The 17,321-nt window shown below is 41.2% G+C and overlaps 1 protein-coding gene across 2 annotated transcripts in view; it reads left to right on the top strand.

Moving 5' to 3' along the window:
• LOC147725449 (uncharacterized) overlaps positions 1-17,321 on the top strand; it is a 250,903-nt gene that overhangs the window by 189,031 nt on the left and 44,551 nt on the right. The gene's annotated exons all lie outside the window — the stretch shown is intronic.

The raw sequence follows: 17,321 nt of genomic DNA on the forward strand, positions 1-17,321 counted from the left end.
CCAGGCTTGATTTCATGTTAATGAGGCGCCTTCTTTAAACAGGGCAATGCTGATGTTGTGCAGGAGGTAAACAGCCTTCCCTTGCCAACCACTAAGAGCCTGATTACGAGTTGGCACAGAGGCACCAGGTCCGCCCCGCGGATACCACCCACCAGATTGCAAGTGTTTCTCGTGCCTGTAGGGCTTTTTTTTATGTTCCCACAGCGCTGCCCTGAAAATGGGCACCAAAATGGGAACACCAGGAACTGGGGTTAATGCACACAGGGTGGTACATGCTGCCCCCCTGCATGTATCCCATAGTGCAAAGGCAAAAGGGGGCCCCTTTTGTTTCCTCTCTGCGACTGTTTTCATCGAGAAGGAACCACCATCTAAACCGTGGCAGAGAGGAAACTTGTAATATGCTTGTCAGGACTGTGGTGGTCCCGCCAAACATATTGCTGCCTCCTGACTGCCACAACACTGCCAGGAAATTACAGTCCCCTGGTGGCTGCAGCAGGCAATGGAGGTCAGACCACCCTAATTGTAATAGGGCGGTCGGAAGACTGCCATCCCCGTGCCCCACTAGTCTGGCCATCCATGGACCGCAAGACTCATAGTCAGTCCCTAAGTGCTTCTTCATCATTGCAGAGTTATCAAAATATACAGTTTTGTCAAATCTAAGGCTTTAGACAATGGTGCAGTTACATACAAAAGCTGACCCTGGTATATTATAAAACCTCATATAAATCCCTTATCTTAGTCCTTCCAAAGCACCCTCAATTCAAAGAAAGTTAATAAACTACAAAGCCTTCCACGACGCAGGACCAGCGTACCTGAACCACCGCCTCTCATTCAACGTACCCACCAATACAACTCCGCTCCGCTCAGCTGGCTTTGCTCACTGTCCCTCGGATCCACAAGACTAGAACCGGAGAGAGATCCTTATCCTACCTCTCCTCCAAGACCTGGAACATCCTGCCTCTCCTCCTCAGACAATCCCTGTCGCAGACCCAATTCTGGAAGGATCTCAACACCTGTCTCTTCGACTGAACCTCAGTGCACAGACGGATCAGAAGCCCCCCCTCCCTGTGCCTTGAGACCCTCACCGGTGAGTGGCTGCCCTTTACAAGCTTAGATTGATTGATTGAATCTTGTGATCTAGCCCACCGGTAGCTAGAATCTTGAAATTCAGGGAGGAACTCTGCATTCAGAGTACATAAACTTCCTTGGAGATAATGTTGTGCCACAAATGCTGTTTATATGTTTAACTTACAAAAATAAAATTAATAATTTGGGATTTAAAAAAAGCAGAGCACCATCAACAGCTTTTAGCATAACTGAACGCTGGCAGCCAGAGCAGAAAATGACTGACAGTGTCAAAGTATTGAAAGTATGGTCCAAGGAAGCCAAAAAAGGGAAGGACAGTGCTGAGGTACTTCAGAGGATTGAGGTAGCTGCGTATGGAACAGTACAACAAAAATTGAGAGAACAGCACTGCAGAGTCACCTGCATTCAATGGGAGGATGACAGGGACCTGTGGAGGTGATAGCAGTCATTAATTTTGAGGTGAAAGTTTAAGTCATAAAAAAGTACCGGAAATAAAACCAGTAGAACTAGGCGTAATTAAGATTGCCAGTAAATAATGGAGATATTACACACTCAAAATTTACACAATTTGATTGGAAGGATTTAAGACTGAAGTTCCCTTTTTGAACACCTCCCTGATGATGCACACACCTTCCGGATCCTCCAGTAGCTCTCTGTTTCAAGAATTAAGAGCCCTAGCAAAGAACCTCTACTTGTCGAATCACAACCATAGGTGATTGAGGAAATGATGCAGATAACCGGGAAAGTGCAAAAGCTTTAATACATATAGAGTTGAAAAGCAGGCAAACAAGACAGGAAGTGAAGGAACCACGAACTCTCTCCACTCACCAACCTGCCATTTAAATGTACAGGGACTCATGGTGCACATGTGCACAGACCAAGCATCCCAAAGCTGTATGTAACGGTAGGAGCCCATATAACACTGAAGTCTGCACAAGTGCCAAGAAACTAAGATCCCGATTTAAATGTTGGCAAAGAGGGAACCCTGAAGTCCACTCCCCGCCAACATTATGGGGCGCCAAACCGATTAAAATTCAGACTGACAATAGGTTTGACAACTGCTGAAACTACTTCATCTTCAATGTGTTCAAACCTCTCCAATGGACCTCACTCTGTCGGATCATCAAAGGTTTAGCTATATGTCCGCACACCTAATTTAGATGGGAAGACATACAGCCAATTTTCAGTGCCTGTCACCTCCAGGAAAATCCTGTCAATAAGGGACATCCAAAGGTGCTCAATGCTCCCCTTGCCATGGGAGGCCCCCATGGCGATGGGGACTTTGTTTTATTATTTTAAAAAAGAAAATACCACTTTGGGATTTTCAAAGGTGGATGGGCAGGGTAAACCACTTTTATTCAACTCCCCATGGATATTCTGATCTCCTGTAAAAGAATATGCCAAGGAATGCTGACCAGACACTGGTAGCTCTCCTGGATGCTCTCCCCTGGACCTCCATGCTACGAACAGTTCAGACTTATTTCCCACAGAATAGCTGCGGGGCTACACCACAGGTGGTTCAACATTAGGATATCTTCTTATTTGCCTAGTGGTATCACACTGCCATGTTATACTCCACCTCCATGGTTATTAAAGTTAATTGATGGTTCCAATTGTGCTCGCATGTAATTCTTTATCTAGTACTATAATTGCTGTTTAGAATATACTATTGGGATTGCCTGTCAAGGCATCGCCCACCCTCCAAGGTGTACAATGCTATGGGTAATTGTTTGCAATGTTTCTTTTTTTTTGTATAGTGTGGGGATTCACTGGGTGACTTTTTGCCTGAGATGGGTTAACGGTTGTTTATGACAGATATGATTGTATACCACATTGGACGGATAATATTGACTTGTGAGAGCATAGGTTCTACATGGAGACCAAAAGGCAAGCCCATACCTCATAACGTGACGACCAAGGCTTGAAGGTTCCATTTTTTTACTTGGAATATTAAGGGTATCAATAATCCCAGAAAGGGCAAGCTAGAACTACAATACCTAGTCCAGCATGGAGTGAAGGTAAGGTTTTTACAAGAGACACATTTCTCTCTCCTAGTTCGTCCTTGTCCTACGCTTCCCACATAGTTTATTTTCCACCTAGAGCGAATACACCTGCGGGGCTAATATTTTAATACATCATTCAGTTCCCTTTGTGCTTATAGACTACATCAGTGATAGGGAGGGGAGGTACGTAGTGGTCACGGGCAACCTAGCGGGCCAGAAAGTGCAGTTATTAAATGTATATGTGCCGAATGCAGATTCACCAGACCTTTTCCAAGAGTTAGTGTCTATACTGGAAAGGGTGGATGTAAATCATATCATGATGGGGGGTGACCTTAATTTATGCATTAGTCCTGCTTTCAACTCAATGGGGAGCAGCCTGGGTGGGAAATCCTATGCACTTAAGGTTTTACAGGATATATGTACTGCATACTCCCTTAGAGATGCTTGGCAACATCGGCATGTGTTAACCGCGGGGCATACCTTCTACTCGGTACCACACAGTACATGGTCCCGTTTAGATTATTGTATCCTATTGAACTTGCTCCTGCCGTGGCTGGGTAAGGTGAACTGCCTCCCCGTATGTTTTCAGATCATGCCCCTGTGTACATAATGCTAACCTTTCCATTCCTGGGAGGGAGGAGGGTGGAGTATGTTTGGAGATTTCCCTATTAGGTTCTCGAGACAAACTCTGATCCACTATAACTGAATACTTTGTGCTCAAATAAGACACCGTCTCTACGCAAGACACCCTTTGGGAAGCTTTCAAGGTATATATCCGTGGTGTAACAATAGCTAACAGTGTGGTATACCTCGTGATATCCACCATTCCCTGGTGCTGGTTGAGTCTGCTCTTCAGCAGATGAACATCGCCGCAGCCCAGGGACTCGATAATGCCCAGTTACAGCTCCAGGCTCAAATGTTGAGATTTGTGACCATTCAGATCAGGAGGTGAACTTCCCTGGGAAGTAATCCAGGGCACAACGGTATGGTGAGGGCGAGCACCCTTGTCATACACTGGCAAGACTGCTTCGTCTGCAAAGGGGCAGTGACTATTTTCCCAAATTTACTCTTGCAGATGGTACTCAGACCTCATATAATGGTGAGGTTTGGCAGAATTGTTGCATATACTATACTGGACTTTATACCTGCCGATGCGCAGGGTTGGACCACGGGCCTGCACATTACATTTCCGGGGAGGCAATAGTCTGGCTATCATCCCCACAGCAGCAGTTTCTTAGTGAACCAATAAGAGTGGAAGAGATTGTCTTTCTTATAGACTGCATTGATGAGTCTAAAGCCCCAGGCTCCGATAGACTGACGGGAATATTTTATAAAATGTATAAACATTTGCTTGCACCCCACCTTCTGGAACTGAATGCCGAGGTGCTGGAGATGGGGACTCTCCCCTCTACCTTGAGGGAGGTGATTGTAGTCCTTTTGGTGAAACCTGGGAAGGACTCCAAGTCTTTCCAATCCTGGCGTCCAATATCGCTACTGAATTGTGATGATAAAGTCCTTGTGAAAATACTTGTCATTAGACTCTCTCTTCATCGTGAAATAATTGTCTCTCCTCTCCAATACGAGTTTATTCCACATTGATCCACATCGATTAACCTGCACACATTGTTTTCCATTCTGAATAGAATATCCCCTGTTCATATCCCCAGTTGTTCAAGCTGCAGTTGCCCTGCTAGATGCCGAAAATTCCTCTGACTCCCTGAAGTGGCATATTTTATTGGTGACAATTCAGAAACTTGGCCTTCCAGTGATGGTTTATATTTTTTCAAATGTTTTCATTTTGTATATTTTTTTTAACATTTGTAAAAACCTCTAAATATTAAACAAATTATTTACTACTATATATATTTGTTGTTGAATATTTATAAACTTTTATATTGTTAATTAACAATTTTTATCTTTTTAATAATTTTTTTTACAAGTACTTTTTTAATATCTCACTAGCAGCCCGTCCCGACGTTGTCCGGGTATGAATTGCTGCCGGCCAGTAGTATATTGTTTTGTAGGATTTCGTTTTGATAGCATTTCTAATCTGTGACAGGCCTGTGAAACGCTCCGATTCACAGAGCACTGCTGATGCACTTAAGAGTGCGCGTTCAGTAGTGTGTGAACTCGAGTTTCCCTACTTTATTTTCCCTTGCAATATTATATAGCGCGAATTTGACAACATGGCATGAGCACAATTTACATTACAGAAGAACACATTCATTTGTGGTGGGCACGGGGAGACAAAGCGGTTTGCCTGGAATCACAGGATGTTGAGCTGATGCCGAGATTCGAACGTAGCTCCCCAGCTCTAAAGTTCGCAATTCTAGAACTTGTGTCGGGAGGTGTGTCTAAAAGTGTATGCCGGTGCTGGCCATCAATGAGAGAGACCTGTGCATTTTTCAAATGGGTGGTGAAAAAATATGAGTATGTTGCTGGAGATGTGGGCCGCCGTGCCACCAATGTACTTACCAGGGGAGGGTAAACACCCATTATTCAGCAACTTTCTTTCCACATACCATCACTCCGCATACTTTCATTACGAAAGTACCATGACTCCGCAATGCCATTATAACGCATGCCATTACATTTTATATGCTATTACCACGCACACATTTACAACGAAATTCGCTGTAAATGCATGAATGGTAAAAGCATGTTTTTTTTAATGTTTGGATAAGGTAAGTATGGGTATAGGGGTATATCTTTTGGGGTACTGAGGTATATGTTTTGGGGTGTTTGGGTATTTTAAGGGTTCAGATATAGTTTTGGGTTATGGAGTACAGGGGTAGTTTTAGGGTTTAGGGATAGGTATGGGTTTTGGGGTACAGGGGTATTTTTAGGGTTCAGGGCTAGGCTTGGCGGTACAGGGGTATTTTAAGGGTTCAGGGCTAGGTTTTGGGGTACAGGGGTATTTTAGGGTTCAGGGTAGGTTTGGGTTTTGGGGTACAGGGTTATTTTTAGGGTCCAGGGCTATGTTTGGGTTTTGGGGTACAGGGGTATTTTTAGGGTTCAGGGGTAGGTTTGGGTTTTGGGGTACAGGGGTATTTTAAGGGTTCAGGGCTAGGTTTGGGGGTACAGGGGCATTTTAGGGTTCAGGGGTAGGTTTGGGTTTTGGGGTACAGTGGTATTTTTAGGGTTCAGGGGTAGGTTTGGCTTTTGAGGTACTGGGGTATTTTAAGGGTTCAGGGCTAGGTTTGGGTTTTGGGGTACAGTGGTATTTTTAGGGTTCATGGCTAGGTTTGGGTTTTGGGGTGCAGGGGTATTTTTAGGGTTCAAGGGTAGGTTTGGGTTTTGAGGTACAGGGGTATTTATAGGGTTCAGGGCTAGGTTTGGGTTTTGGGGCACAGGGGTATTTTTAGGGTTTAGGGATAGGTTTGGGTTTTGGGGCACAGGGGTATTTTTAGGGTTTAGGGATAGGTTTGGGTTTTGGGGTACAGGGAATATTTATAGGGTTAAGATGGGTTAGTGTTTAAGGGTGTTGGGGTATTTTAAGGAGTAAGGGTGGGTTATGATTATGGTGTTGAGGGGTATTTAAAGGAAGCAGGTTGGGATTAGCACACGATATGAGACATGGCATGAAGGGCGGAACGTCCCACACGCCCCAACCTTTGTCACGCCCCCAGCACACGCCCGCAGCACAACACAGACACGCTCACAAGGGACTACTTTGCTGGCACGGTTCTTTTAACTTTAAAATGTATATGGTGGGTGTCTGCATAGCCTATGTCCTTCTGCTGCAACTGCCCTTTCCAACGCTGTATTGGGTGTTGTTATTGGTGCTGTGGTTCCTGAGATTACCCACCTCAAAGGTTTGGGCTCTCTCTTTATTATATTAGTATGGATTATAAAAGTAAAACATATGTTTTTATATGAGTAATATTGTTCTGAAGTGTGTTGAAGTATTTTTGTAAATAATTTATAGGTTTCATGTTAAATAATGTTTTTTAAATTAGTATTTGAAAATTAAATTGTCATTATTTATAATTTTGAAAAACCATTTTTTTCTGTAAGTTAATTGTCTTTTGTTTATATATTCTGTTAATTGTTGCGTTTTTTATTGAACTAGTTTGTGTGTTATGTTAAATGATTATAATCAGCATAATCTCCTACGCCGACGACACCCAGCTGATCCTCTCCCTGACCAACGACCCCGCCTCCGCCAGAGCCAACCTGCACGAAGGGATGAAAGAGGTAGCCGAGTGGATGACGACCAGCCGCCTGAAACTGAACTCTGACAAGACGGAGGTCCTCATCCTGGGCTCTTCACCCGCCGCCTGGGACGACTCCTGGTGGCCTCCCGCCCTGGGCACCGCACCCAAACCGACAGACCATGCACGCAACCTGGGCTTCATCCTGGACTCCTCCCTCTCCATGACCAGGCAAGTCAACAACGTCTCCTCGGCGTGCTTCAACATCCTACGCATGCTACGGAAGATCTTCTGGTGGATCCCCACCGAGACCAGGAAGACCGTCACCCAGGCCCTCGTCACCAGCCGACTGGACTACGGCAACGCCCTCTACGCCGGTACCACCGCCAAGATCCAGAAGAGACTCCAGCGGATCCAGAACGCCTCAGCCAGACTCATCCTCGACATCCCACGAACCAGCCACATCACCGGACACCTGAGAGACCTTCACTGGCTCCCCGTCAACAAAAGAATCACCTTCCGCCTCCTCACCCACGCACACAAAGCCCTACACGACCAAGGCCCGAGCTACCTCAACAGCCGGATCAACTTCTACGCTCCCAAACGCCACCTCCGATCAGCCAACCACGCCCTCGCCGCCGTCCCCCGCATCCGAAGAGCGACTACAGGAGGAAGGTCCTTCTCCTACCTGGCCGCCAAGACCTGGAACTCCCTCCCTCCCGACCTGCGCCTGACCCAAGACCACCTCTCCTTCAGGAAGAAGCTGAAGACCTGGCTGTTCGAGCAGTAGCTGCACCCCCCCCCCCCCCCCAGCGCCTTGAGACCCTACGGGTATGTAGCGCGCTCTATAAGTGTCATTGATTGATTGATTATATGTATATATTGTATTTATTAAATAAAAAATATTTTTGAAGTACGTAATATATTATTATTGTATGTTTTACATTTTTTTAACATTTCTAAGTTTACTTTTTAATATAAAATATGTATGACTTTTAATATTGTTATGTAATAATATTTAGTCAATATGATTATAATTTTCTTTGGAATGTTAAACAAAAAATGTGTTATGTTTAGTGTTTAACACTCATTAATAATTATTTTGCAGTAGAGTAATGTAATCACTTTTATCCAACATTTCCCCCTAATAATTTAAAGACTGGAGTTGGAATAGTAAATTTCCCCCTTTAGTGTTCAAAACCTTCTCATAAATGACTTAGATAGGAGTGTGAATGGTAAATGTCACCTCTATGGTGTCCAACACCTATCCCAAAATGGATTAGATTGGGATGGTAATAGTAAACGTCACCGCTTCAGTGTCAAGACTCTTCCCTTAAATGAGGGGATTGGAGTAGCAATAGTAAATGTCACTCCTTTAGAGTCCTAAACTATCCCCTTAATGGCCTGATTATGAGTTTGTCTATTTGCCTTTTCACATTAGACTACAACCGAAGACAAACACATTCCTTTTACTTCCATTATTAATGACTCTTACAGGAATGATTAGTCTGTAAAATGTTATACACCATCAAACGATAATTACAGGCGCACCAACAGCGTTTTCGGTGCGTTCAAACTCTAAATAATGGTGACCGGTATACAGAGGTTATTTAGCTCGCCTTTCAGAAAGCCGCGTGACAACAAACTACAACTCCCAGGCGCCTCTCGCGTCACGACGTAAGAGCACGTGCTGCGTGAATCACGTGGCGGTAGATACTAATAGCTGCTTCCTGTTCAGTCGGGTACCTCCCCACAGACAGCCTAGACGGACGTCCGGGGTACCGACGGACAGGTAAGCGCCTAGCTTGAACACGGGCATGTAACGCGTAAATCGAGTATTAGACTCTACTTACTCGTTCGCAGACGATAGACCTACCTAACAGTCCTTGCACATTACCAGTATGTCCCGTTGAGTGCAACGCGTAAATTGTATGCTTTCGACTATGCGTCCCATGTTTTTGAAACCTGGGCATGTTAAACATTAAGCGAACAATAACAAACGGCGCCATTATCATCTTTGGGCGCCACTTTATATTTATTATCATGGCGAAAACGTCAATGCCCGTTTGCGGAGTCGTATTATTGAGAGAAAACACGGTTTTGTACACCGAGTGTTTGAGCAACATACAACGACCCGGCTAAATTGGGCTTTCGTCTAATATAAAAACACTGCAGCATATAAGTCCTTCACTTACTTTCCTTCTCTTCCCTCCAATAGAGCGGTGCTCCGTTTTACCTGCGCTGTAGCCAGGTGAGGTGGGGCGTGCATTCCCTAAAAATTAGGTGAGTGAAAACACATTTTTTTTTTGCCCAAACAGTAACAAGGCATCTAATGGGTTACTTTAATAGAACCAGTGACCAGCAGAATTAGTTGGCAATAAAATGTAATACATATGTTACCTGCCTTTACTGCAGAAACAAGTCGACCAAACATCTTTTCCAGTAGTTATTTGTTTACACTACTATGCACTGGTTTTATCTTGGGAGTGGATAGGATTTCATTAAAATTTTTCTTTTTTCCACTTCTACTACCCAATTTTAAGATTTTTCTACATTTACCACATATTAATTTATCACATTTAGCACTGCTAGTCAGATTACCCCATGATACTATAGTACACCACACTCACATTTGAGGCTATCCATTAGATAAGGCTACTGATGGAGCGGTAATTTCTTCTGGTAATTTCTCAATACAAAACCCTCATGCTACCTCTAATTTACCGCTCAAAAGGTGTTGGGCCCTTCACACCATGTATTACCTTCAGGAGACTTTAATAATCATGAACAGTCAAAAATGCAATTATTATTTTAAGCCAATAAAGAGAGTTGTTGAGTGTTTAAAGGGTTTTATTTTCTAGTAAAAAGTTAATTTTTCTCTGACCCTTTATTCATTAGTAAAATATCAATCAGGTTACAGAATTTGGAAAACAGGAAAATTAGCATTAATACAGAACACATTACAGTCTGCATATAGGCATAACATGTAGGAATGTGGCGCAAAATGTCATTCAAGATTGTTAAAGAGTTTCTAAGAAAAAATATAGTCTTGCAAGGCTAATCAAAAATCAAATAGTTTGCAAAAATCTCCCATTAAGAAAAATAAATGCATAAGTCAAATAAATCTTTTCAGACCTAATTAATTAGTCAAAGCAAAACTTGAAGTTTAGCATCTAATTCTATTTAATCAGCTGTTCTTCTGCATCTGTCTGTGTCTAAAGAGCAAGCAGGGAGGGAGACAGCCCGCCCTTCACGAGACCTCAAAGGAATGTGGCCAAGATATGACGTGGAAGCAAGAAACCTCCCCCTGATTCTCCTCGGACGCAAACCCTTAGCAATCTCCCGGGACGTTTCTCGTACCTAACCCATAGAAGCCTAAGCCAAAATGAGCAAGAAGCCAGCTGAGCTGAGAAAAGCCCGCCCCTGTCAGTTTTTATACACAAAATTTTGGCAGACTACACAAAATGTTGCATTTCAGGAAAACCTGTACGTTGATTGGTCAGTCATGGTGGCATGAGTTCTCATCACCCTGACGCATTCTAAAAACCTGACCATGCCAGTTTTTAACAAATGAAGCATACATAACAAATACATTTTATAAGTTTGCAACAATTGCTAGGGAACATTTTCAATAGTCTTCCTTCCTTCCTGCCAAAGCGCAGTCAGATGGACACTTTTAACTAACACTGGTACATTTTGGCAGAATCACAAGGATGTACAGTTCAAGGTGTTCTTGACTTCTTGGCATGAGGAAAGCTGCCACGGTCTGCGCATGCTCCCTTCTCATTCAAAGCAAGCCATAGCTTTTGATGGTTTCACAGGCAGCCATTTAATGGTAGGCCCCAAAATAAAACAAACAAAAAAGATAATATTAATGTCATGTATAAATGTTTACCTAGCCAAGCTACTAGTGTAAAGCAGCTTTTCTATTATTTATGACAACATGCAAAATAAAGGTGCAATGTGCAACAAAGTAAAAGAGGTGTTATTAACTGAAAATATTTATCAAAATATGCAACAAGTCAAAGTCTTTTAAGACAGAAATAGTGAATGTATATTGCATGGGATGAGCTGGGAAGAGAGAAACATATTCTATTAATCTTCAAAGCTAAAAAGGCCACTTTTCTCTACACTGCAAAAACACATGTTAATTCAGCAAAAGCATGTCAGACTAAATTGGCCTCACTTTCATATTGTGCCATGTTTTTAACTTGCACCAAAATGTGCGTGGCAATTTAAATGCAGTCTGTCTGAAGCACAAAAATAAAACAATGCCTGACTGCAGAGGAAATCTGCTCCATCAATCCACCCTTCTGATAATTCAAATCATAATAAAATGATTTATAATTAATCACACATATTTCATTTTCACAAGTGACATTTTTTTTTAAAATTGCAAAAGCTGAGCATATAACAATTTTAAATCTATTTCTAAGGCAAACACAAGTCTATCTGTATTCAGATCATATATAGCCAAGCTCAAATGTTGTAGTGCAGAGTTCTGTAAGTAGCTTCTTGAAACAGTTAATCTTCTTTAAAATAAGTAACTAAAATAATAAAAAAGGAATTCAACAGGACAGTTTCAGCATTTCTTTTCTCTTTGTCATCAGCTTGCCATCAGAATGGCTCATTGGCATTCTGTACCTTTTTCAATGCAAATTAGACTACTTAGGTGCTGAGAAACTCGGACAGAGCACCATCAATCCTTGGCACTTTTTCAATCAATGCCTTTCACTCTTATCTTCACTTTGATCAGATTCAGATGATTCACCACTTCATCTCTCCGACCAAAGCCGTTGCACCATCCATTATGCAGATCTTGTGTAGCAGCTGCAATCTGGTGAGAAACTGCACACTGTACATCAAACTGACCTACACAGCCATGGCTAGTGTTCTCCTTAGTGTTTTCCACAAGTGCATTTGCATATGCATTTTCAAGCCACTTTGGTGTTGGTGAGACACCGTCTTTGGCAAAAGGTAACTCAGTGCTGCCATTGTGTTGCTTTATTATGCTTGAAACTTTAGGCAGATAGCTGCAATCCATTCCTTGTCCAATCTGTTGTTCTGCACTCATTATCTTTGTGACCACATTATGATCTGATTTCAGAGAAACTGGCAATCTGTACCCTGGCATCAGTCTTTGCAATAACACTTTTACCACTATGCAGTTGTCACTTTTCTCAAAAACAGTTCTGATACAACCCTGTAGTGCTGCTTCAAAAACATTTTCTTGAGCCTCTTTTAATTCAACTGTGAAGATTCCATAGAATGTACATGCTAACAGAACACACATGTGTGCAACTGAATAAGCGTTTCTCTCTCCCATGACAACAGTGACTCTTATTTGAGCAGATATACTGCATGTTATGGTAAGGGCAATCAATTTCGAATTTTGGACTGGGGCAACTACTGAGAGCCATGAAGCTTTGACAGCATAATGTATAAGGAGCACAGCATGTGCTGCTTTTAATGTGTCACCTTTCAACCATGGGCCATCTACAAATTGGACATTGTTGGGCTGACTCAGACGTTCATCATTAAAGTCTGAATTTGGCTTTATGCATATTTTCATGATATTTAGACACTCATATTCAGTTTCATCACAAATCAAATAATTTGCTGACATTTCTGTGAAGTTAGGGTCAAAGGTCATTGGGCAATACATCACAGAGCTTTGAACACAGTCATCTTTTTGAATAGGCAATGAGAGAGTGCAGCCCTCCCTCTCACTGCAAATTGGTATATTTTCTTTTAAATAAACTTTCATTCCTAGTGCTGGGGCGCAACATTCTTTCTCTTTCAACTCTAGGAATGCTTTTGTGCAATTGTTGTCCAATGGAAGCGGATCAGACACACCTTTGTGTGTCAGCCTCAGTAAAGGCTTAGCTACTAGGGAAAGGTTTATTAACCACTCTCTACAGCAGCTAACCACTCCCAAAAATGTCCTGACTTCTTTCTGAATTTGAGGTGGATTTATCTTGGAAATTATTTCCACCTTCTCTGGTGACACCTTTCTACCTCCCTTTCCAATTTTGTGTCCCAGATATTCATTTGCTTTTTGACAGTACTCCTGACTATTCTCATGCAATGGCACTGTTACACGGACTTTGCAAAAATCAATAAAATTAAGCCATTCTTCAGCACATGGAATGTGAAAAAATATATTGGCTGGATTCGGTACCACAGGACAACATGGAAAAAATATGCTTTTAATCTCCTGCACTATTCTGTTCTTTTCATTTATTTTCTGTGAGCCTATGATCAGAAAGTTAAACAAACTTCCAATCAATTCCATCAAAAATCCTTTTATTGGTAAAATTTCTGCAACTGATGGTGTACCTGAATACATGTCATCTGGTTCTAATTTTAATAAGACATGCTCTGCACATTTTATTAATTTGGCATCCTTCTCTGTGAACTCTCTTATTTCAGTGTTTATTACCTTTTCAAAAACAGAAGGTAATTTTTCAACTGTCTTTTCTGAAGATAATGCTACAACTGTTTCTTGTTGGGCCATTTTAAAATGTACATTCTCATCAGGAATCTGAAAAATAACATTATCTGATGTACAGTATTCTGTGCTGTTTAATTTGCAAAACAATTGTTTTTCTGCTAGGCCAGAGTCACAGACAACAGTTTTGCAGTTTTCCTCAAATGGGCCTAATTTCGGTGCAAATTTTTCTAAAACTGGGTTTATAATTTCTTTGTTTAAACCTCCTGCATTTAAATCTGGACTTTCCACTACCTTCACAATGGACTTGGTAAATCCAGAATTGTGAGGGTTAAAACTCTCATTTTCAAACACAGCAACCTGTTGGACTGGGTTCTTATTTTGTCTCTGGAAATAATTCACATTTGCTCTGGACATCTTATTTAAATTAATTTTAGCATTTTCCATATTTTGTGGGACCATCTTTGCTTGGAAAATTCCTGCCATAGGTACCTGTTTCAGAACTGACATTTGCATTTGCTTAGCTTGCATATTTCGCATCTGCATTTCTCCATGTTTTTTGTGCATCATGTTTAAATTTATATTTCTTCTTCCAATGCTCAAATCTGCTATAAAGATGGCAAAAGGACACATTTTCCTGCAGTACAACATCCATACCTGAATATGCACATACCAAACCAACTTTACTTCCATCCTGTGTTCTTTTAATCTGTACCCAATCAACATCCTTTGCTGGCACTCCACCCTTCAGGAAAGTAATCACTGCTATATTTTCCTCCATAACAACAGAAAATAATGGTGCATTCATGCAAACCCTTTTCACTGTCTCCTCACCTGGCCTTTGCAAAACTTTAGATTCAAACCACAATTCAGTCTGCATGACAATGTAAAAACATTTCCAAATTAATGCACAGCTCTTTTAAAATCTCAACAAATCCATCAACATTTGGGTACCACAGCATAATTCTGTCTCTCAATTGTGGGATTGTGTTCAGAAATGCTGCAAGTTCACTTTTATTCTGTGGCATAGGAACATGCACTTTTCCCACCATTTCTCTCAATGAGTAAGCAAAAGCTTCTCCCCCATTCTGCTTATTATTTTTCTCAATTAAATCTGGTGGCTTCTTTTCCTTATCCAGTTTCCTAGCTAGGTCTGGTGGTTCCTTTTTCTTCTCATGTTTTCTTGCCCATTTGTCTCCTAATTTCTCAAACCCATTGCATTTAAAAATATATTTTATTTCTGCAATGTGCAGTTGCATTTCTGAAGAACACATTTTCTCATTTGCTTCATCATCCATATGTACCCTGAAACTTTTCTGAAATGGGAAACTTCCTGAAACATCAGTTTCATATTTTTGAGCCAAATCTGTCAGGCCATTATGTGTAGTTATTGCACATGCAACTGTTTCCTTACTCAGGGAAATTAATTCTTTTTCCTGACACTTGTTCACATTTTCATTATTTAAACAGCATGGACTGTTATTTTTTCCATGTTCTAGTGCTGAATTTAAAACACTAAGCTGTTTCTCTTTTTCAGGGCATGTGTTAATATGTTCTCCCATGTTTTCTATCTTTTTAATCACTGCTGCTTCCTCTAAGCAGGTTTGAAAAATCACATTTTCAATTACATTTATTTTATTCTGAGCTGCAGATGTTGTAAATACCATGTTTCCCTCACCTTTCAGTGCTTGGAGTAATTTCTGTTCAATAATCTGTGTATTCTGAGTTTCTGAAATAAACTCTGCCATAATCACTCCTTCTGCAGTTCTTTGAACCTTTTCAGTAGGGACCATATTAATTGGGACAGTCATAATTTTTCTATGCATTATCTGTGCATCTGCATTTTGCAATTCTTGGACTGAATCAGGCACATTTGAAGCAGCAACACCTGGAGGTATTACTGTCAGTGCTGAATCAACAGGTAATGGGTCAATCTGAAATGTTTGCACAGTTTTCTCAATCTGTGTTTTTCTCTGTTCAACAGAAGCAGTAGCCACTGTAGTGCTTACTAGTACACTATTTTCAGTATTTTTAATGGGAACCACATAAAGTGGTGGACACTCAGTTAACAATGCATCCATTATTTTATCCCCTGAATCATTATTTATTTGAAGCACTTTATCATCATTAATTCTCTTCTCCTGCATTTGGTGCTTTACCTTTTTATCCTCACTTGCTTTCTCTCTTGCTGTCTTTTCCCACAGGCTTAAGGCCTCAAATTGTGCAGCTTTAGATGGTGTATTTATTTCACATAACACTTCCCTTAATTTGTCAATAATTTGCAGTTCAAAAGTACCATCTTTTGGAAACCTCAAAACACCCTCTTTTTCAGTAATCTTGCACCATTGGTGAACCCACATACATGTATTTTGTCCCGAATTGGTAGACATAAAATGCACAGGTGTTCCTTCAGGAGCATCACCAATAAAAAACGAATTTTTCACTTTACCTCCTAACAGCTTCTTTAAGCCTTCAAACAATTTCATTTTTGCAATAGTTCAATGCAATTTCTCTTTTACAAAGCTGTCAGTCTCAATTTCAGTCAGTTTTACTCCTACTACTGACCCTCCACAAAACCTTACTGCAATATTTTCGTAATCAATAACTCTGTTAGAAACAACATAAATACATTCGCTACTCTGTCTGTTGTGCTAAATAAAGGATAGATTTATATTCACTGCGAGTAACACATTCCGCTTACCCTTCACAAAGTAAGACCTTCCGTTTACTCTTCAAACACTACAGGTAAATCCCTTCCGCTTACCTGTCACACAAGCTCAGAAGAACCTGCTACTCCTTTGGACTTATCCTTCAGGATATATCTTAGTCCAAAGTTTCTCCAGCGAACCCTTTTGCTGTCACTCAAGCTCAGAAGAACCTGCTACTCCTTTGGTGTGACCCTTTCTAGGTGATATCAGACCAAAGTTTCACCAGCGAACTCTTTGCTACAATCACTCACACAGAAAATAGTCCCTAATTTAACACTGCCAGCCCTACCTAGCTTCTCAGTGCTATTCCAACAGACGAGTAACCTCAGTGCAGTGTGGCTTCCATTTACCACCCACTATTCCTTCCCGGGATTCCACAGGTGTGCATACCTGCGTGTTCAGACAACATAGAACAAGACACTAACTTAACATAAAGAGTTAAAACATGTAATCAATAACCAAAAATTATGTCCTATGAAATTACCAATATAATCAATAACACCATCAATTCAAAATGAGCAAAATGTCACCAACAGTAAAAAAATCCTTACTATTTTCAACACTTCAAAAATACATATGCATGCATGCTAGCATATTAACAACATTTCACAACCCTATTTATACTCACACCACTTCTTGCATCACCTTCGAGTACTGCTTTGCCAATCTTCAGGTTCCGAGCATTGGAGTCAGGAATCAGGACTTGGACATTTATCTAACTTGGGCAATTATTTTATTTTCTTTCTAAGGTCAATGATCCATTAGTTGAGTAGTTGATGGTGAAATCAATAATCATTAATCACCAAACTAATCAATAATGACCATCCTCTGATTACCAAAAACTGATGGAGCGGTAATTTCTTCTGGTAATTTCTCAATGCAAAACCCTCATGCTACCTCTAATTTACCGCTCAAAAGG

This window comes from Lissotriton vulgaris, chromosome 3_2 (assembly GCF_964263255.1).
Source record: "Lissotriton vulgaris chromosome 3_2, aLisVul1.2, whole genome shotgun sequence".
NCBI lineage: Eukaryota > Metazoa > Chordata > Amphibia > Caudata > Salamandridae > Lissotriton > Lissotriton vulgaris.